The sequence below is a fragment of the Tachypleus tridentatus genome, chromosome 4 (assembly GCF_004210375.1).
Source record: "Tachypleus tridentatus isolate NWPU-2018 chromosome 4, ASM421037v1, whole genome shotgun sequence".
Lineage (NCBI taxonomy): Eukaryota > Metazoa > Arthropoda > Merostomata > Xiphosura > Limulidae > Tachypleus > Tachypleus tridentatus.
Genome location: NC_134828.1, coordinates 12619015 through 12641353, shown reverse-complemented (window position 1 = coordinate 12641353; position 22339 = coordinate 12619015). Strand labels below are relative to the sequence as shown.

The 22339-nt window shown below is 31.6% G+C and overlaps 1 pseudogene across 1 annotated transcript in view; it reads left to right on the top strand.

The window, feature by feature from the left end:
- Positions 1 to 22339, top strand: part of LOC143248577 (epidermal growth factor receptor kinase substrate 8-like) — a 74231-nt pseudogene that overhangs the window by 23674 nt on the left and 28218 nt on the right. Inside the window, exons 3-17 of the transcript XR_013027051.1 lie at positions 534 to 614; positions 4674 to 4801; positions 6162 to 6332; positions 9074 to 9129; positions 9918 to 10097; positions 10344 to 10457; positions 11685 to 11811; positions 12736 to 12824; positions 13752 to 13987; positions 16438 to 16603; positions 17928 to 18094; positions 18749 to 18956; positions 19281 to 19451; positions 19616 to 19739; positions 22180 to 22230. The product of XR_013027051.1 is annotated as an epidermal growth factor receptor kinase substrate 8-like (transcript). The remainder of the gene's footprint in view (positions 1 to 533; positions 615 to 4673; positions 4802 to 6161; positions 6333 to 9073; positions 9130 to 9917; positions 10098 to 10343; positions 10458 to 11684; positions 11812 to 12735; positions 12825 to 13751; positions 13988 to 16437; positions 16604 to 17927; positions 18095 to 18748; positions 18957 to 19280; positions 19452 to 19615; positions 19740 to 22179; positions 22231 to 22339) is intronic.

Genomic DNA, 22339 nt, shown 5'->3' with positions numbered 1-22339 from the left:
AAGGTTGATGCTACCTGTGTTTCAAGCATACTTTATTGATTACCACTTCCTATGTTTCAGTAAAATTTGTGTTTTCGAAGCTCATTTTTTTGTTTTGCTTATGAAGTCAAACTAATAAGCTATGGTATTCTAATAGCAGTTAATAGCCATTTAAGTAAATGTTTGTTACATATGTATCACTGTAATATATATATTTTTTTAAGTTTTAGAATAGTCATTTGATGAGTTACAAGTTAAATGTAATTACCTGCACTTTCACGTAGTATGTCTAAATATCGTATGGCTTTGTTATAGTATTTTTTGTAACTGACAAAATTTATATGGGGAAGTTTTGTGCTAGATGAATAGCAAAATGTGATTAATTTATTTTTTATTGTTCAGTCAGGAACTGACAATATTCAAATGAAGTATTCTTGTGAAAGTTGTTTTAAATTAACACTATACAAATTATTGAACTTAAATTGTTTATTGTTCATTTTGTTCCATTTGGATTTGTATCAATTGTGAGTGACCAAGAGCTATTATTTATACAGATCAACACAGTGACAGTAATGAAGATGGACCAGTGTATTTGATGGAACATTTGGCAACTTTTTCAGTTGGACCTCAATTTCGTATGTTTATGTATTTTTTTTTTCCTTTTATGAATAATTTGAAAATCTGAGAGTCATACATCGTAATTGGTTATCTCAGAGTTTGACTATTTTTGGGTCTTGCAGATCGGACGTAGTGCGAATCAAATTCACCATGAAGAAAAGCTTCTGTCATTTGTTTGGTAATTTAACATGTGACTAGTCACAAGATTATATTTGTCTTTAAAATGCAGATTTTTAATAAATCTAGTGTGAATTTTGATTGAAAAGAAGACAGCAAAAAATGTCTGCCATGAATTGTTTTGTAGGTATTTGGAAATTCAAAACTTGTTTATAGGTTGTGCCAAACAAGAAGTTTTTCTGCTGTAAGCCTTATAATGAAAATAAAGGTACAGAGATTGTGGAAATGTGCAACAAATCAGCATCTATATAAAGACTTATAAGAATTGTATCCCTTTTTTGTAGGATATTTATAAGGAAAAATAAATGCATTTTATAGAAGTCTAGTTTTGTAGTTAAAAGAAAAAGTTTCATAGATCTGGGAATTGAGATATTACAGTCCAGCATTCCAGGGGAGTTTCATTTTTGTACTTTTCCAATCACAAATAGATGGCCATTCTGTATAACTTTAGTTATGATCAGTGAAAGTACTGCATAGATTTTAAAAACAAAAATTCATCAGGAAATATAACTTTACATGAGTGAATGTAATCTTCCTGATAGCTTTCCTTGTCTGAATGTAATACCATCTCATTGTTTCTATTTCTGAGATTAAAGTTGTTAAAATAGGAAGGCAACATTGAGGTTTAAACAGTCTCAGGTAGGGAATCCATTTCTTGTTTCGTTTTTCCTTTAGGCCACCTTTGTTGTAGTCTTGAAAACTACGATATTAAAATGTGTCATTTTGTAATTTTAAAGAAGGGACATTCATTCTTTTCTTCACTCTTTTCAAAGTTTGTCAACTTCAGGTTGTCAAATATATGAGGAAATATTAGGGAAGTGTATTTGGTTTTCATTGGGTATTTAAGATAGTCTGGCATAAGATTTGTCTGTCTGTAAATATGGCAGTGAGAAAAGTTAATTTTACTCCATGTTTTACAAGTCTGCTGTATATTAAAAAAAATGTTAAAACCCACACATGCTTTCAAGCCTTAGTAGTTAATGTACAGGTTCCAGAATAAAGTATTTTCTAGTCTTGAGAACAAAAAACTTTTTTGATTTTAACAGTATTATACTGAATACTTTTGTATTTATACAACACAGAAATTAATAAAACTACTAGTTTTGTGAATGATTCTTTAAACTATCATATGATGGAAGATCTTTGCTGTGTCAGAAACTTGAAATGCAGTTATTCCAAACTACAAGTAGTAGTATGTGGTATTTTTAGATGGAAGATCTTTGCTGTGTCAGAAACTTGAAATGCAGTTATTCCAAACAACTATAGTACTATGGGGTATTTTAGATGGAAGATCATTGCTGTGTCAGAAACTTGAAATAGTTATTCCAAACTATGTTATTCCAAACTACAAGTAGTATGTGGTATTTTAGATGGAAGATCTTTGCTGTGTCAGAAACTTGAAATGTTATTCCAAACTACAAGTAGTAGTAGTTATTCCAAACTACAAGTAGTAGTATGTGGTATTTTAGATGGAAGATCTTTGCTGTGTCAGAAACTTGAAATGCAGTTATTCCAAACTACAAGTAGTAGTATGTGGTATTTTAGATGGAAGATCTTTGCTGTGTCAGAAACTTGAAATGCAGTTATTCCAAACTACAAGTAGTTATTCCAAACTACAAGTAGTAGTATGTGGTATTTTAGATGGAAGATCTTTGCTGTGTCAGAAACTTGAAATGCAGTTATTCCAAACTACAAGTAGTAGTATGTGGTATTTTTAGATGGAAGATCTTTGCTGTGTCAGAAACTTGAAATGCAGTTATTCCAAACTACAAGTAGTAGTATGTGGTATTTTTAGATGGAAGATCTTTGCTGTGTCAGAAACTTGAAATGCAGTTATTCCAAACTACAAGTACTTGTGCAGTATGTGGTATTTTTAGATGGAAGATCTTTGCTGTGTCAGAAACTTGAAATGCAGTTATTCCAAACTACAAGTAGTAGTATGTGGTATTTTTAGATGGAAGATCTTTGCTGTGTCAGAAACTTGAAATGCAGTTATTCCAAACTACAAGTAGTAGTATGTGGTATTTTTAGATGGAAGATCTTTGCTGTGTCAGAAACTTGAAATGCAGTTATTCCAAACTACAAGTAGTACTATGTGGTATTTTAGATGGAAGATCTTTGTGTCAGAAACTTGAAATGCAGAAGTAGTAGTATGGGGTATTTTTAGATGGAAGATCTTTGCTGTGTCAGAAACTTGAAATGCAGTTATTCCAAACTACAAGTAGTAGTATGTGGTATTTTAGATGGAAGATCTTTGCTGTGTCAGAAACTTGAAATGCAGTTATTCCAAACTACAAGTAGTAGTATGTGGTATTTTTAGATGGAAGATCTTTGCTGTGTCAGAAACTTGAAATGCAGTTATTCCAAACTACAAGTATGTGGTATGTGGTATTTTTAGATGGAAGATCTTTGCTGTGTCAGAAACTTGAAATGCAGTTATTCCAAACTACAAGTAGTAGTATGTGGTATTTTAGATGGAAGATCTTTGCTGTGTCAGAAACTTGAAATGCAGTTATTCCAAACTACAAGTAGTAGTATGTGGTATTTTAGATGGAAGATCTTTGCTGTGTCAGAAACTTGAAATGCAGTTATTCCAAACTACAAGTAGTAGTATGTGGTATTTTAGATGGAAGATCTTTGCTGTGTCAGAAACTTGAAATGCAGTTATTCCAAACTACAAGTAGTAGTATGTGGTATTTTAGATGGAAGATCTTTGCTGTGTCAGAAACTTGAAATGCAGTTATTCCAAACTACAAGTAGTAGTATGTGGTATTTTTCCAGATGGAAGATTTTAGATTGCTGTGTCAGAAACTTGAAATGCAGTTATTCCAAACTACAAGTAGTAGTATGTGGTATTTTTAGATGGAAGATCTTTGCTGTGTCAGAAACTTGAAATGCAGTTATTCCAAACTACAAGTAGTAGTATGTGGTATTTTAGATGGAAGATCTTTGCTGTGTCAGAAACTTGAAATGCAGTTATTCCAAACTACAAGTAGTAGTATGTGGTATTTTTAGATGGAAGATCAAGTAGTAGTATGTGGTATTTTTAGATGGAAGATCTTTGCTGTGTCAGAAACTTGAAATGCAGTTATTCCAAACTACAAGTAGTAGTATGTGGTATTTTAGATGGAAGATCTTTGCTGTGTCAGAAACTTGAAATGCAGTTATTCCAAACTACAAGTAGTAGTATGTGGTATTTTTAGATGGAAGATCTTTGCTGTGTCAGAAACTTGAAATGCAGTTATTCCAAACTACAAGTAGTAGTATGTGGTATTTTAGATGGAAGATCTTTGCTGTGTCAGAAACTTGAAATGCAGTTATTCCAAACTACAAGTAGTAGTATGTGGTATTTTAGATGGAAGATCTTTACTGTGTCAGAAACTTGAAATGCAGTTATTCCAAACTACAAGTAGTAGTATGTGGTATTTTTAGATGGAAGATCTTTGCTGTGTCAGAAACTTGAAATGCAGTTATTCCAAACTACAAGTAGTAGTATGTGGTATGTGGTACTGTGTTTTAGATGGAAGATCTTTGGAAGATCTGTGTCAGAAACTTGAAATGCAGTTATTCCAAACTACAAGTAGTAGTATGTGGTATTTTTAGATGGAAGATCTTTACTGTGTCAGAAACTTGAAATGCAGTTATTCCAAACTACAAGTAGTAGTATGTGGTATTTTTAGATGGAAGATCTTTACTGTGTCAGAAACTTGAAATGCAGTTATTCCAAACTACAAGTAGTAGTATGTGGTATTTTAGATGGAAGATCTGTGTCAGAAACTTGAAATGCAGTTATTCCAAACTACAAGTAGTAGTATGTGGTATTTTTAGAGAAGATCTTTACTGTGTCAGAAATGCAGTTATTCCAAACTACAAGTAAACTTTTTGGCTCTTTCTTTAAGTATTAGAAACGCCAAAAGATGGGCTGAGACGCTTATTTCAGATGGAGAAATCCAGTGGTATTTGGACCCAAAAGATGCAAATTAAGTTAGACAAAAGATGGCTAGTTATTATTGACTATGAGAATGGAGTAAGTACTTTTAAACAGAGATTTGGTTACAGCTGTAAATGTAGTAACTGAAAGCATAAGCAACATTGAACAAAAATAATCTATGATCTGTAATTTTGGGTCCCTGTAGTGGGATCATATGCCAGTCAAACCAGGCAGTGTGAGTTTTAATGCATTTTATAGTTTTAACATGTTTTTAGTTTGGAAGTTTTATTAACTAATAATTTATATATGTGTTTTTTTTTTCTTATGAACAAGTGCATATGTATTAAACCCTTTTGCTATGGGTCACAGGTCAAAGGCCACGTCATTGCATTTATTTGACTCGCATTCAAAATTTTGTTGAACTACTATTTTATGAATTTATGTTAATACGTTTGGAATCAAATTGTAGATTATAATTCAAACTTTAAAAATATATAAGTTAGTTTCTTAATTTATAAGTGTTTAAAAAACACATATAAAAATATATTTTATAGAGAGTAACATGGTATGTTGAATGTAGCTCTGTTTAAAATTAGATGTTTATGATGTCAAAATATTAAGCCAATAGTTTTGTACAATATTGGGAACTTGTATTACCAATATTATGAAAATAGAATATAAAATAAGAAGTTTGTATCTTTTTATCTTGCTGACATAATGCCTTGTTTACTGAATCAAACACAATGGCCTCATTCACCTCTCATTGAACCCAAATTATGTGAATTACTAAAAAACAAACACTAATTATATATTTCTTGTGAAACATTAATCCCCTGGGGTGCTCGAAGACTAAACAGTCCTCCTTCAACCCTGCACATTCAGAAAATAACTAAGTGAATGGAGATAATAAGGACAGACAGATTGATGGGTGGGATTTGATTCGTGTAAATGCTAGTCTGGTAGGCGTGGCAGGCAACAAAGCGAAGGCAAAGCAAACCTCCTCCAAACAAAACAGATTAGGAGAGACGATGAGAAATGGGCCAGATAAAACATGAAAAATACACAAACGGGCCAATTCAGGGCTGGGCATGGATCCATGGATCAAAGTGCCCAAGCAGGGATCTATAGATCCAGGCCTAAGAATTTAGGTGTGTGTGGGGAAACGGGAAAACAGCAAATCCAAATTGTATGTAAATTGTTAAACAGAAAAATCAGTTTTTATATGATCTATTAAATAGCAAATCCAACTTATGTGTGAGGTATTAAACAACATATCCAACTTGTGTGTGAGGTATTAAACAACATATCCAACTTGTGTGTGAGGTATTAAACAACATATCCAACTTGTGTGTGAGGTATTAAACAACATATCCAACTTGTGTGTGAGGTATTAAACAACGATTCCAACTTGTGTGTGAGAAAAATGTTATAAGTAAAACTATGTTTCGTGTTTCAGGATATAGTGGAAAAGTTTCCTATGAATCTGATCAGTGATCCAACAGAATTCACCAGTGATGATCCGAAAGAGCTGTATAATAACATTGTTATTTTTATTGTCTTGGCTGACTTGAAGTACAAAGATGGAACTCCTTCAGAAATGCACATCTTTCAGTCATTGCAAGCATCAGTAAGTTTACTCTTCATGTTTTGAATTCAGTAGCTTTGAGAGATATTTATTCCTTATAATACGTCATCATATGACAGAAGTTTTATCTTTCTAGCAAAGGAAATATTTATTGTTTGAACATTTTTTATGAGGTATTTCTTACTCTTTATGGTAATTGTCTTAGTATTATCTCCTTTCCCCCTATTAATGGGCAGGCTGAATTGTTATCTAGAATTGTTTACTGTGGCTTCCAAAGTCTGAATAAATACTTGATTAGAAACATGTGTTAATGTGTATATTTGTGTTAGATAAATAGTTTTACATGATAAGGAACCTTGAATATGTCTTCTTTATCAGAATGTACTTTTCTTTCAGAACGTGCATTCTTCTGTTAGTGTTTTTGAATTTGAAAATATAAAAAGTCATTAAAAGTTTTCATTTTAAATTAAATGTGTGAACTATAGTTTTCTTTGAGCTTACTCAATGACTAAAAGTTTTTTTGTTCACAAGTAACGGCTTTTACAGTACAGAAGAATTGTTATTTAAACAGGTGCAACATACAGTAGGGAAAATTATTTAAACAGGCATGATATCCAGTAGGAAAAAAATTGTTTTTAAACAGGTGCAACATACAGCAGGGAAAATTATTTAAACAGGCATGACATCCAGTAGGAAAAAAATTGTTTTTAAACAGGTGCAACATACAGCAGGGAAAATTATTTAAACAGGCATGACATCCAGTAGGAAAAAAATTGTTTTTAAACAGGTGCAACATACAGTAGGGAAAATTATTTAAACAGGCGTGACATCCAGTAGGAAAAAAATTGTTTTTAAACAGGTGCAACATACAGCAGGGAAAATTATTTAAACAGGCATGATATCCAGTAGGAAAAAAATTGTTTTTAAACAGGTGCAACATACAGCAGGGAAAATTATTTAAACAGACATGATATCCAGTAGGAAAAAAATTGTTATTTAAACAGGTACAACATACAGTAGGGAAAATTATTTAAACAGGCATGACATCCAGTAGGAAAAAAATTGTTATTTAAACAGGTACAACATACAGTAGAGAAAATTATTTAAACAGGCATGATATCCAGTAGGAAAAAAATTGTTATTTAAACAGGCATGATATCCAGTAGGAGAAAAATTGTTATTTAAACAGGTACAACATACAGTAGGGAAAATTATTTAAACAGGCATGATATCCAGTAGGAGAAAAATTGTTTTTAAACAGGTGCAACATACAGTAGGGAAAATTATTTAAACAGGCATGATATCCAGTAGGAAAAAAATTGTTTCTAAACAGGTGCAACATACAGTAGGGAAAGTTATTTAAACGGGTATGATGGTTTGACCACTGTAACTGTTTGCACAAGTAACAAGGTGTAATGGTGAAGAATATTTTTCTATTTACATCAATAATTGACAATATTACAATGTAATATTTCAAACAATAACCTAAAATTAACAGAATAAAAATTAGAGAAGCCTTATTAATACTGTCAAACAATCAACAGATATTCAAGTATGACTGTTTTTTGTTTTTTTGATCATTATTTCCTTACACATTCCTAATCTTATCCAGATCTTTCCCATAAAATCTTCCTTATATTCAAATTTGTGAAGTTTATGTTTTCAGGTCGGCTATAAATAAGTAAACTTGATAATTTAGTGTTATCAACTCTCTACGTTAAATATATTGTTACATCGTTTAATTTTGAGTTAAATTCAGAAACCTACTTTATTCTGTGTACTTGATTATGGTCACATCAGTGATTGACACTTTTGTCTGTTTGAATACAAATTCTTCAGTCTCCCACTGGTAAGTCTATGGATTTACAACACTAAAATCAGGGGTTTGACTCCCCTCGGTAGACTCAGCAGCTAGCCCGATGCTATAAGAAAACCCACACACGTACAAATTCTTCACGTAAAACTGTAAAAGCTATACCTCATTTGTCTCACAGGCTTCATGTTTCAAAATTGATGCTTACAGATCTGGATGGTTTGCCCAACTAAATATTATTCCTTTCTGTTATTGTAAAATAATATCTAGTTCTATAAAATGTCTAACTGTACTAAATTGGGAAGCCCAACTCGTTAAAATTAAAATAAAAGGTTTTGTGCTTTAAGTTCTAGCACACTGTTTTTCATTTAACAACATTATGGTTGGCTGGTTAAAAATGCATGCTGTTTAATTTTGTAAACATTTCAAGTTTTGTTTTTTTTTACTTTGTTCTATTTACTTTTGATCGTGTTAGTGTGTCTTAACATATGGTTCTTGTGATTTAGCCTAGTCTTTCATGGATGAAATTAGACCCCCATTTCAAATATTAAAGGTTCCTTATGTTTCTTTTTTTTTTAATGTTTCAATCAAATCTTAAAACTAATCCGAATACTTCTGAGATATCATGGTAATTTTCTATGATGTCATTTCACTTATTCTTACTCTTTGATATAATTAGCCATTTCTAGTTTGCCATTGATAAAGAAAGGCCCACTTTTCAAAGTGTTCACATCAAAAATAGTTTTGTATTTTTGTCTTTAATTGGCATTTTAATTTGCATATTTTCTGAGTCAGTAATGAAACATTAAGTAATATTCAAATATTAGACCTTTATAAATGAGAAAATCACTTTGAAATAACTTAAGTATAACAAACTGTTAAAAGTGTACTTTGATATATCAAGTATTCACAATAACTATGTTTACAAACTCAAGGTTAGAACAAATTAAATTTCTGTTAAACTTTCCAGGCTAAGGACATTGTAACTGACATGAAACTTTTTATGACTGGAAAATGGAAGACTGCGTAAGTTATTAAAGTTATAAATAAGAATTTACTAAGTGTTTTATTGGCTGTTTTTGGTTTCAATTCAACTGTGAAATAGGAGAATTAAAACATTTGAAGATTTATGCATCAATGGTTTCTTGTTTTCACTAACATAGGCTTAACTTTAAGAGCGAACATATTTGAAAATTTATACATCAGTGGTTTCTTGTTTTTCACTAACATAGGCTTAACTTCTTTAAGAGCTAACATATTTGAAGATTTATACCTCAGTAGTTTCTTGTTTTTCACTAACATAGGCTTAACTTCTTTAAGAGCTGACATATTTGAAGATTTATACATCAGTGGTTTCTTGTTTTTCGTTAACATAGGCTTAACTTCTTTAAGAGCTAACATATTTGAAAATTTATACATCAGTGGTTTCTTGTTTTTCACTAACATAGGCTTGACTTCTTTAAGAGCTAACATTTTTTATATTTCTTTGTCTATTAACTCGCACGTGTGTGTACAGGACTAAAAACTGACTTCATGTGTGAATTTGTGATGTGTTATTAGATTCAAGACTTTCTGTGTAAGTCTCAGTAATAAAAGTAGCTTGTTTTAGTGCTAGTGTGTTTTATAACAAATATCATAATAATAAAATGAGTTGTTTGAAACATTTCTACAAATAATTAGATTAATTTATTACTTCTGTGGTTACGATGAATCTTTCACAAGGAAAACTTTATTTGTAAGACTTCAGATGATTTGATCTCAATGTAAGTGTTACTCCTTCAACTTGTTTTTATAACAAGTATTTTTTTTTTTAGTTACAGAAATGACAGGCGTAGCATTCCACCACCACCCAGTAACCCTCTGCCCGAACCTCCTCAGAATGGGATTAACGTACGAGAACAGATAAATTTGTTTAATGCAGCTGTTAAAGCTCACAGTTCAGGCCCTGCAGGTAAACTGTTTATTTTGAATTTAAATTTTTATAAATCAAAATAGTTTTCATTTTTGGGGCTAGAAGCTTTGTTTGGTACGTTGGTTCTACTGAAAGTAACAGAAAAAATCTGATTTACAAAAAACATGAAATGTTTTGCTAATCTTAATTATTTTCAGAGTTGTTTTTTGTTAACCTGAAGATGACCTAGGAAGGTTGAAACGTTGTTCTCTGCTTATTAATATAAGTGTTAATACCCATGCCAGCTGTTCTCAGATAAATTTTTTTTTTTCTCTCTAGTTTCTCATAGTTCCAGTAGCCCCAGGGATCAGCTGGAGCAGGTAGATCATGTTCGATCAACTACGCCCGAGATTCAAATGATGAAACAAGTTCAACAACAAGTGAAAGATACGAGAGAGATGTTGTAAGTGATTTTCCCTTGCCATGTCACAATGCGAATTACATCATTACATGATTATTATACGAGACCTGAAATGTAATTTAATTTAATATTCACTGATTTTAAAGACTTTGTTAAGGCTGGATATATATGTTTCCAATTTATTTTTGAATTCCTAGTCAACTTCAAATGCAGAATAAAACATTCTACAATAAAATATAAATGTGTAAGATATAAAAGCACCAGCAGTGTTGACTAAGTTACAATCAATGAACTTGTAACTCAAGATAAAAGATTAATTAATGTTTCATTGTAGAGTGGAGTGGTTGTGAGGTGATGTTTCATTGCACTGTGTCATTGTTGTGGGTTGATGTTTCATTGCACTGTGTCGTTGTTGTGGGTTGATGTTTAGTTGCACTGTGTCGTTGTTGTGGGTTGATGTTTCGTTGCACTGTGTCGTTGTTGTGGGTTGATGTTTCACGCACTGTGTCGTTGTTGTGGTTGTGGGTTAGTTTCATCATGGAGTAGATAGTGCTTTAGACTAATTGAAAGATTTTGGATTTAGTGCTCACATGCACTTTGTCATTGTGTTTTTGAGCAAGACACTTTATCCAAAATTTGTTTTAATCTACCAGCTGTAAAGAAATGAGTATCCATGGAGAATATTAAAACATTCTAATTCGGGGAATTAATAACCTATCGTATATACCTCTAGGACTTGTAATAACCTGCTCTGTGTAACTTTAAAACCTGTAATAAACTGCCCTATATACCTCTAGGACTTGTAATAACCTGCTCTGTGTAACTTTAAAACCTGTAATAAACTGCCCTATATACCTCTAGGACTTGTAATAACCTGCTCTGTGTAACTTTAACACTTGTAATAACCTGCTCTGTGTAACTTCAGGACTTAATAACCTGCTCTGTGTAACTTTTAAGATATGTGGTAACTTGCTATATATACCTTTTAAAATGTGGAAAAGATTTTACTTAATGTTTCATTGTTTTTTGGTGTTTTTTGTAGATACTGAAAATAAAAATACTGAAATGACACATTTGTTTCAGGTGGCACTGAATCATTGTTTGGGTTATTTTCAGTAGTTTGTGAAAACTTTAGTTGTTTTCACAGTTGTGTAAAATGTATAATGTGTTTTTCCAGACCACCCTGAATCATTGTTTGGGTTATTTTCAGCAGTTTGACAACTGTAGTTGTTTTCACAGTTGTGTAAAACGTATAATGTTTTCCTCCAGACTACCCTGAATCATTGTTTTGACGACATAGAGAGATTTATTGCCAGACTCCAGCATGCTGCAGCAGCATTCAAGGAACTTGAACGGAGACAGAAGAACAGGAAAAGCAAGAAGAAAGATCTTGGAGGTGAACAAACAAGTATTATGGTCAATTGAAGGTTAAAACATTTATGATAGATCAAACACCAATACAATGTTTTTCATTTTAATTGGTTAAGGGTCTCGCATGGCCAGGTGGGTTAAGGCGTGCGATTCATAATCCGAGGGTCGTGAGTTCGCATCTCTGTTGTGCCAAACATGCTTGCTCCTTTAGCTGTGGGGGTCTTATAATGTTATGGTCAATCCCACTATTTGTTGATAAATGAGTAGCCCAAGAGTTGGCAGTGGATGGTGATGACTAGCTGCCTTCCCTCTTGTCTTACACTGCTAAATTAGGGACGGCTAGTGCAGATAGCCCTTGAGTAGCTTTGTGCGAGATTAAAAAAAACAAACAAACAATTGGTTAAGAAAGGTGTTTTCTTTTTTCTCTTGGCAATATGTGGTTTGTTGTGTAAGTGCACATATATCAAATAATTTCATATTAAAGGCTGAGAAACTTTCAGTTTGGGGTGGTTTTTTTATTCATAGGGTTTTGTCTTGTATGTATATTTTTGAAGATTTATTACTGCATCTGTTTGAATTATAGTTCTGTGTTAGGTTTTCTTTGAATTACAATTTTGTATTTTCTTTCTCTCTTGTACAATGTTATCTCGTATTACTAGTTCTGTTTTACTGTGATACTATTCTAGGTTTTGTTGAATTTCAATTCAATTTTTTTACTCTTAATTTCACATTAGGTTTGCTTATCAAACCTTGTTTAATTTGAACTTGGTGTACTTTGTTATAAAACACTTGATAGGACTGTTATGTGGTAATATTAAATCATAAATGTTTTGTACACACTGTTTGTTTTCCAAGAATTCTGTTTAATAATTTCTACTTTAAATATCTGACATCTGAATTTCGATAATAGAAATGCTTATGAAAATTACTATTTGTTTATGATTTTCAGATGGAATGTTGAGTATGAGGGCCAAGCCGCCACCTGAAAGAGAATTTCTTGATATTTTGAAAAAGTTTAAATTATCTTTTAATCTTTTGGTAAGATTTGTGCGTGTCTATATGTATATATAAAAATAAACGTTAAAATTTGTTTTTATAAATCCCATTGTAACTTCAAAATGTTATCTTTACAGTATTTATAGATTTAATGCTTCTAACTTTCAATACAGTGTTTATATCTTCACAAAATTCAGCAGCCTTACAGTTAACATTACAAGTCTTTCACATACAAAATGAAGAATTTTTAATAAACTAAATGATTTATTTATGTATATATTTGTTTTGAATAGTTAGTGTGTAAAGTGATTGTCGTTTAAAATGAAAAATACTTTTTTCTCATTGCAAAAATCTGGTATTTCCTCCTAAATACATTTCAAACGTTTTATTCCAGTAAAATTTTATATTTTACCTCAAGTAACTTAGTTTTTCTCAGCTTTCATGTGTTATATTTGAATAAATTTTCAAGAGAGAGGGAGGAGGTTGGTGTTGGAATAACATAAGAAATATTATGTAGTTCTATTTAAAATATTTTATTTCCACATCTATATATGTAGTGACATCTAGTAGAAATATTATGGTGGATTCATTTCATTACTAATTTAGAAATTGGATTTTGTCTGTAGATTTGATACGTATAACGAATTTAAGGTGATGACAACTGGTATTGACAGTGGATTTTACAAAACCTTTTTAACGCTTATATTAAGTTCATTAGTTCATTATTGTTTTATTGTGCTGATTTTAAGTGCCTATTAACAATTAATGTAAATAATAGCATTTGAAACTATTTATTTCATACATACATACACATATATAATACAATTTTTTAGCTTAGGTTTAGATTAATGTAACGTTTTCCTTACAGTTTTTCTTTTTAAAACATGGAGAATTGAATTGTTGAAAATTAATGTTGGCTTTGAGTTTCTTGACTTCTCAAAATATATTTCTCTTAATGGTTTGATGAAGGCAAGACTTAGGAACCATATACATGACCCGAATGCACCCGAACTTGTCCACTTTTTGTTCACCCCATTGACTGTGATTGTTGAAGCTGCTAGAGACTCAAACTATGGACCAAACATTGCTGCCAAGGTAGTGGCTCCCTTGCTCACAGTAGAGGCCATTGATCTGTTACAGAACTGTTGTACTTCCAAGGAAAATGATTTGTGGCATAGCTTAGGTGACACTTGGACTGTTCCACGGTAAGTATTTTCTGTAAATAGTTCTGGAGAATTCCAGATGAATTATTTTAAAACTTTTAATAAGTTTGACCCTAAAAGTGAGTCAATCGTACAGAACTTGATGATTGTTTTGGTTGCCTTTATATTTAGCAATAAATAAAAATTCACTAAAACTGTATTTCAACGATAATTTAGTATTAGAGGTTTCAAACAATAAAATTTATCATTGTTTACCTTTAAAAAAAACAACTTTATTTGGAAATGAGTTCTCTGTACTGTTTCATGGTTTTAGTACTATTTCTTTGTCTTATTCAAGGTGATTTACTTATAGAAGATCTATTTTTAAAGCTGAGCTAATCATTGTACACTTGAAACAGTGGTGACCTCTAATTAACAGGAGGAGAAGGCCAGAAAGTTCTGGTTTAACCTCAACCAGAAATATATTGAACAGTAAAAAAGGGACTTACTTTAGGTGCTTAGATTTATTTATATTCAGTCGACACTTTCATAGTTAAAACATTGGTAACTGTTGTCATGCCAAACAAGGCCTAGCAATTGTTTGAACTGTGAAACTCCAAAATAACCTTCAAATCAAGATAAATTCACACTTTTTAACTAGTTCACTGCCCCTCATTTAATAAACTCACTTTTAGTTATTTGTATCCTTAAAAACACCAAATAATCACATAAACATTAAATTTGTAACAGCCTTTAATTACCGAGACCTAATGGGGCTTGTGTACTCCATCTTTTGCAGACTTCTTAAAATGGTTTTCATTGGTTGGTTTTAAACTTAGGTTCTGATTGAATCAGTTAACTGTTTCTTTCACAAGTGTGGTAAAAATGTACAAATAATAGCCAAGAGGCACAGCTGTTGTGTGTATCATGTTATCTCTTTCCCAAAATGTATAGTTTATCGAGATTTCTACACCTACGAAATGTGAAATATAGGTATTAATATAAACAAGTGTTTTATCTGTTCAAAATGTTTGAAGACCCGTGGCCTCTTTTTTCTTCTCCGAGCCTATACTGACTGGAAGAATAAAAGTTTCAAAAGTCCTGTTGTACCCTTGTCTCAGTTGCAAGTGCAAGGTTTTAAGGTTTGATGTTATTGTGAAATACAGTTGTTTTGGACATAGTTATTGTGTGGTTTCTGTTGAAGTTATAGCAAGTTCAAAAAGAGGATGTCCAACAAATGTGAAATCCAATCAAAGGAGAACAAGAAAACTGTGATAAAAACAATAAATTGGTTTAATACGTTTTATCTTGTGCAGAGTTTCAACTAGGATAAAAACAATAAATTGGTTTGATACATTTTATCTTGTGCAGAGTTTCAACTAAAACATGGTAATTTCTGTATAACTAACCTCCCAAGACTAGGGTAGAGTTTAAAATGAAAATTCTATAAAGCTTCCTTTATTATGTTGTATATTATTATATATTGTTATTATGTATTATTATATTGCCCTGGTAAGCTTTTTTTCATGATTTTGTTGTAAAATTAGTATCATTTCCAAAACTTCAATGTTGTTATTCAGTCATGTACTGTAGTCATTGTAATTTTATGCTGTTATTTAGTCATGTACTGTAGTCATTGTAATTTCTTTTTCTTTTTCTACAAAATTTACTTTATTTTAATAACTTACGTTTGTGATATTTCTCTACTGTAATAAATTATTATTTATTCTTACTCTGTTAACACTAACTACCACATTTATAGATATATATATATATCTCCCAACGTCAGTTTCAATTTTAGATACACAATAAAAAAACAGAAGAAACATGTTTTAATTTATTGTTACTTATCTGAGTCTTAAAACTGGTGAACTTTGGGAAGTTGAAGGGGCATACTCTGTCTTCATGGTGGTACAAAATTCCACACTTTCTTGCATTTACTATTTTTGGAAAATGTTTTGTTGGTGAGCGAGTCTTGTTTTGGTTATTTGGTATAAGTAATGCTAATTTTCATCCACATAACAATACATTAATCCATTTCGATAAAAGTGTCTATTGCAGCCAAGCTTACTTTGTCACAAGTTGAAGGCCTAATTTCACAAACATTTTAACATAAGCTCTGAAATTAATGTAGGCCTAACTTTAAATACGAGGTTTTAACAGATATTTTGAGACTAATGTTACTTGCATCTAACTTATTTTACTTAGATTGATAAACACATTAACTCACTGAATAGCAGAATAGATGTGATAAATCACACTTTTAACAATGACCTAAATCATTAATGATTAGTCACTTATTTGTTACTCATGTTTCTACATGTTACCTTCTTGATCCAAAACCTTCATCACCTTGTCAGCTCTTAATTATATACACCCTCTAATAAACATCTAAATTAAAAGTGTAACTTACAACAGTATTATACTTTTTAAGAAAAAAAAAGTTATATATTTCAATGTGCAGTTAAAAAACTGTTATATTTGTAAGGTTTTTTCTCGTCATTTCATAACAGTGAACAATGGAAAGGATTCGAGGGCAACTTTCATCCAGTATTCTCAGATGGTTGGACACCAGAAAATGCTTTCTTGGAAGAAAGGGTGAGATCCGAACTGAATGGACCAGCTGTTTCATCTTCTATCCAGAGGATCCATAACCAAGAATTAAGACAAACTACAGAAGTGTGTAATATTTTTTTTTTAAATCAAGCTATTGATATTTTGAGGATATTCAAGAAAGTATTGTTTTTGATCATTGTATTTAATAATGTTAATTTTGAATATGATTAGTGATTTATATTAGAAATAAACAATATCTTGACAGTTTTTATTGATCAAAGTAATAAACAGTTATTGAATAAAATCACTTGCTTCTAACTTGAGTGGTTTTTATTAAATTTATTTTTCTTACAAGATTGATATATATGCATACACCTGTACACACAGGAATGGTTGATATGAAACTAGTGTGAGGTCAGGTTGTAATGGTTTTTAAATGATTTTTTATTTGATATGAAACTAGCGTTAGGTCAGGTTGTAATGGTTTTTCTTGCATTGTTAATTTTTAAACAATGGTAAGCTATCCAAAATTAGAAGAATGAAAGATTTATATTTATACCTGATTGAAAAAATGTTGTATATATATTTATATTAGAAATATATGTTAATATAAAGTAGTTTATCAAAGACATATAACAAAAATCAATTGGTCAGAATTTAAAGATTGAGCAAGTTATAAATATGGTATGACTTACAGCATAACTCAGAAGAAATTCATCTTGTAGATAGAGTATTAATGTACTAGTTGGGTTGATCTAACTGAATATGGTGTCCATAATGGAAATAACTTGCAAAGTCTGGTTAGCAAGGTTGGTTTACTTCAAGTCAAAAGTCAGCTAGGCCTTTTCACATAACACTTGGATGCACCACAGAACTATACTGGACCTTTAAACTATTTCTGTTGTTACAGTACAGTAAATAATGTTTGATGTAGTTCCACACTATGGTACATTTTGTTATAGTGTTGATCATAATGTAGAAGTTACCAGTTTGATGTAGTTCCATGTTAACAGAATTTGTTGTTATAATGTTGTGCATACTGTACATATCCACTATTTAATGTAATTCTTTACTATATAATTTGATCACTAGGGGATACCTGACATGACTGATACAAAATTTATTTTTTAAAAACTGCATTTATCCCTTCTCACAACAACGTGTTTGTAATAAATGAATCGCAGAATAGATTATCACAACTTATGATTTTTTTGGTTCTGAATTATCAGTATGAGTTTTTAGTGTGGTCTAATCCTTTTTTTCTATGACTTGTTATATGGGTTATTATGTATAATTATTTAGTTATTTTCATAATTATCTGTGTACATTCACATATTCTAACCTTTTATAGGCTTAACACGAAAGCTGAATTATCAGTGCTCTGTCTTGTCTTTGTTAACTTTCTTGTATTTACAGGGTGAAAGATCAAAATGTTTTGTACTTGCAGGAGTTTCGAAGACCAGAGGGTTTCTCATCATCACACCAAGACAGACCACGTGAAGGTGGTTACTTTCACAGAGGCGAGCGAGACCAGCAGCCAATAGCCCCCGATATTCATCCCTCAACATTTGATAATCGCCAGTATGAGCCTCGTCACCTGAGTGTTCCAGAGAGGTAAGTATTTAATTGTCTTCACCTCGGTATTTTCAGGATCAACTTTCATATCCTTATTAGTATGAACTGTGAAGAAAGAAAGCTAACTATTTCTTGATGACGAGAAACCCACTTGAAATAAAAATATATCTCAGAATGGTTGGTCATCTTCAGGTCGAGAGTTATTCTATATTTATCAGTAAAAGTGTTAACACTTATAGCAACCATTTTGAGATACAATTTATTTATAGTGAAATGAAACATGAATACAGTAATGAGTCTAGTTAGTTAAATATGCTTTTCTTGTATTCTTACAATGATTAGAATGAATTTTCTCTTCATTTGGGTATCCCAACTTTCAATGATATTCGTAGACGTAAACCAGATAATATCGCACGAGGTTTGTCTGGTTTAAGAGACTTAGATCAGCCAACATTCTCGCATTCTCTTAAACTTTTTTATAGTGAGGTTTTGCACGAAAAATTTAGATTAGAGCTTCATTTTGATGCATGTTTTGCACCTGAGTGTGAAAGTACAATGTTTGTGTTGAATAAACATATTTCTATAAAATGTGATTTAAGCTTAAAGAATACACAGAAGAGTAATATGTTCTTGTGGCTGCTTAGTATTAATATTCATTACAAGTAACTCAAATTAACCCATTTTTTCCACCAGAAATGAACAGGATTTCAGAGGTTCAAGATCAGATACAAGTGCTGATTCTTTTGAACAAGGGCTAGATCCTCATCGACAGTTCGACATTCAACAACAGAGATGGTTGGAAGAACTGAAGGCTGCTGGAGCCAAGATTGTTGTGGTGCTCTACCCAAGAACAGCCAATAATGACAAAGAACTGTCTGTAGTGAGAGGGGAAGTGTTAGAAGTGAGTATCTTTGTCTTTTATAAGTTTTCTTGAAGCACACTTTTGCGTGTTTTGTATTTTGAAACATTTTCAACAGCAATCTTATGAGTTTTTATCTGCTTGAAAACTGTGATATGTAGCTTTATAATTACTAACTGAAAGATACACTACTGCTTCAGTTAACTTTTGACAAGATGTGTGGCTATCTGTAATCATTTTGAGGACAATTGTGTTTCAACTGAAATATTTCGTTTGTGGGTCTAATCCAGCTGGCGTTTAGAAAAGTCAGTTTTGTTCGTTACAACACAAGCTGTTGTTTCAGAACTTGTTCATTGTTTGATATAGGTTGTTGATGACAGTAGGAAATGGTGGAGAGCCAGGAATTATCTTCAACAGGTGGGACATGTTCCCAACACCATCGTTACTCCTTACCAAGCAGTGATTCGTGAAGAAGAGGTTATTAATAACCCACTTTATACTCGAACTGGACCAGCAAGGGAAGATTATAACATTCAGGTATTTGTTAGGTTAAGAAATACAAAAGTTTAGTTTTGCTGATTTTTATGAAATTATTATTAAATTGTAGAATATACATGGATTCATCTTATGTACCATATATTATTTAATTTTGGCTAACTTGATAATGGATACCATAACTGTAAGAACTACTGCTTCTACAGGGAGAACACATTGAAGGGAGAGATAGGCGAGAAGAAATATACCCTGGTTCGAGTCTTCATAAGGGCCCGCAAGGACCGCTTCCTGCCCCTGCCTCAGCCGACTGGATACAGCGGGAACGCAGAGGTAAAAAGGGAGAATTTCGGTATTTCTGAGCTGGTTTGTTACTGACGCCTCATGTTTCTGTCCATGTGGAACAAAAGATATTCCTGCTTTGTTGCTCTTGTTGTGTTGACCTGCTTTATATCTCGTTACTTTGTTATCCAAGATATCTGGCCAGCATCGTGTCAAAGTCCTCTAGTGATTGGCTTTACAACTAGAGACTTCAGAGAAGGCTGAACAGTACAAATGTATCATTCACTGACCTCAAAGGTGTACTACTGACTGCTTCTTTTCTGTGTCAAATGACTGAATCATGTTTATGACGAGAAATAATTTTATTATATATAGGTATATATATTTTTTTCATAATATGAGAATATATCTTATTTGGGTAGTGGGCTATTTGATGTACAGTAAATAATTTGCCTTTTATTCTTCAAATTTTCCTTTTATCACATAATTTACTGTAAACAGTTTCAATTGATATTTCATATTTTATTTTTCTACTTGAAACAGTCAAGGTATTCATTCAAGATTTTTCAAAATTTCTTTATATGAAACTTACCCTAAAGGTCAGTTGTAAGAAGAGAAAGCACATGTAACTAAACTGTGTTTAAGACAAGGGACAGAACACGAAAAGGATTTTACAGTATTCACGTAGAATTATTTTGTGTTTTCAAGGGTTAAAAAGTTTCATTTCTCTAAAGTAGATGCAGAATCGTCACCCATCTGTCTTTTCTTTCTTTGTTTTTAATACATTCCAAGTTAGTCTCACAAGATTGAAATATCTTGGATAGTATTCTCACACACTAATAAGGATGTAGATATTTGATGTGTTTAGTAATTACTTTTTGGTACCTCAGTGTAAGATGTTTTGAAATTGTTTTTTGTGTGATATTAGTATGTTTGGTGAGCGTAGTAAGATATGACATGTGAAATAACAATCATTACTTTTATATCATTGTAAATATCTGATTTTATATTCCTTGTTTGTCTGGTCTAATCAACATATTCTCAAGTTGTTTCAAGCTTTGATAAGTGAAAATATTTAGATACAAATATACTTCTTTCAGTACCTTTTGTAAAAGCATAATTCACTGTTTTTTTAATCACAACTTTATTTTGCTAAGTATCGACTGATGATCAGTGGTTTTCAAGTAACCATTCCAGTCTAGATTGAAACTTTAGTTATATTTTATCTTGTGTAAATGGAAGAATTTTGTCACATTTTTGATATTAAAGCAACACTTTTTAGTTTCTCTGCTAACTTCATAGTTAAAGCAAATGGGTTTTGGTTTTGTTTTCTTTAAGGTAAACACTAATCTTAATGAAGATAAAGAAATTAACACGAATCTGTTGAGTGTTGTCTATTGTATATAATAAGCAGTGAAGTAATACTATGTGCACTTAATTAACAATTCGTACGACGGAGTGGCTGTTAGGTTATTATTTTTGCATATGGAATGATACTCAAACTCCATTTAAGATGGGTTGTTGTATGCTTATTGATAAGAAAGAAATCTAACTTCTCCCACTTATATTATCAATTTGTTAGTCAAGACTGGTATGTGAGTTTTGTATAATGCCTTGAGGACAAAAATGACTAAAGGAACATTTGATATCAGAAGAGAGAGCAGCTTTGCCATCATCAGTTAGATGGTTTTTGTCTATCACTTTAAGAGCTACTTAAGAAAAAACAACAACAGAGCCTTTAAACACACTACAGTTTACCTAAATGATAACTTTACAACCAGAGGAAAGTGTGTTTTAACATGGGTTTTGATTTTTATTTTAACAAAGTAAATGTTGTCTTTGTATTTTGTGTATGGTATTGATAATATATAATAAAATATGGTACACAACAAAAGTGTTGATTGTTCTGTCGTGTGCACTGTGTATGCTCTTGCTCTTCTTGTAACCCATTTGTGCAAACACTTGTAAGGAAGGACACTTTTATATTATTTAATTATCTCAATTCTGGTGTTTCAAAAATAAAACTTTACAATACTCTAACATGTTCAAACGTCCCAAAATACTCTTCACGTGGGAGAGGCTTGTGATAAGACAATAATGACTGAGTTAATTTTATATAATAAATTACTAGAATAATCACTATTAATATTTGTTCATATGTTCATCTTTGTCGCATGTTTTATCAGACCTGACTAATGCAGGTAACCTTTCTGTAGCTTTGTACAAAATTCAGTAAACAAACAAATCGTTGTATGTACTGTATTTTAAAAGTAGGTTGTGGATGCTCCTTTCTTGGGTGTATCTCTCTCTTACTCCATGTTTTAAAAATCTGTAATTTCTTCAATACATTTTTATTTTTCTTCTGTAGCAGTAGCGAGACTTTCTTTTATTACAGTAATGAGTACTAGGTCTTTTTTTATTCTGAATAATTATTTAGTACTAACGTTTCCTATTGGGCAATACTAACATTTCGGTTTTTCATTGTAACCAGATACTGATATTAATTCTTCACCTATAACAGAAGAACAAAATTCACGTGAAGGTAAGTAGTATAATTGTAATTAACTATTCCGTTGGTTACTAATATATTTATTTTAGGTTACATGTAACCAATTTATGAACTACATGTACTGTGTTTTAGTTAGATAAGC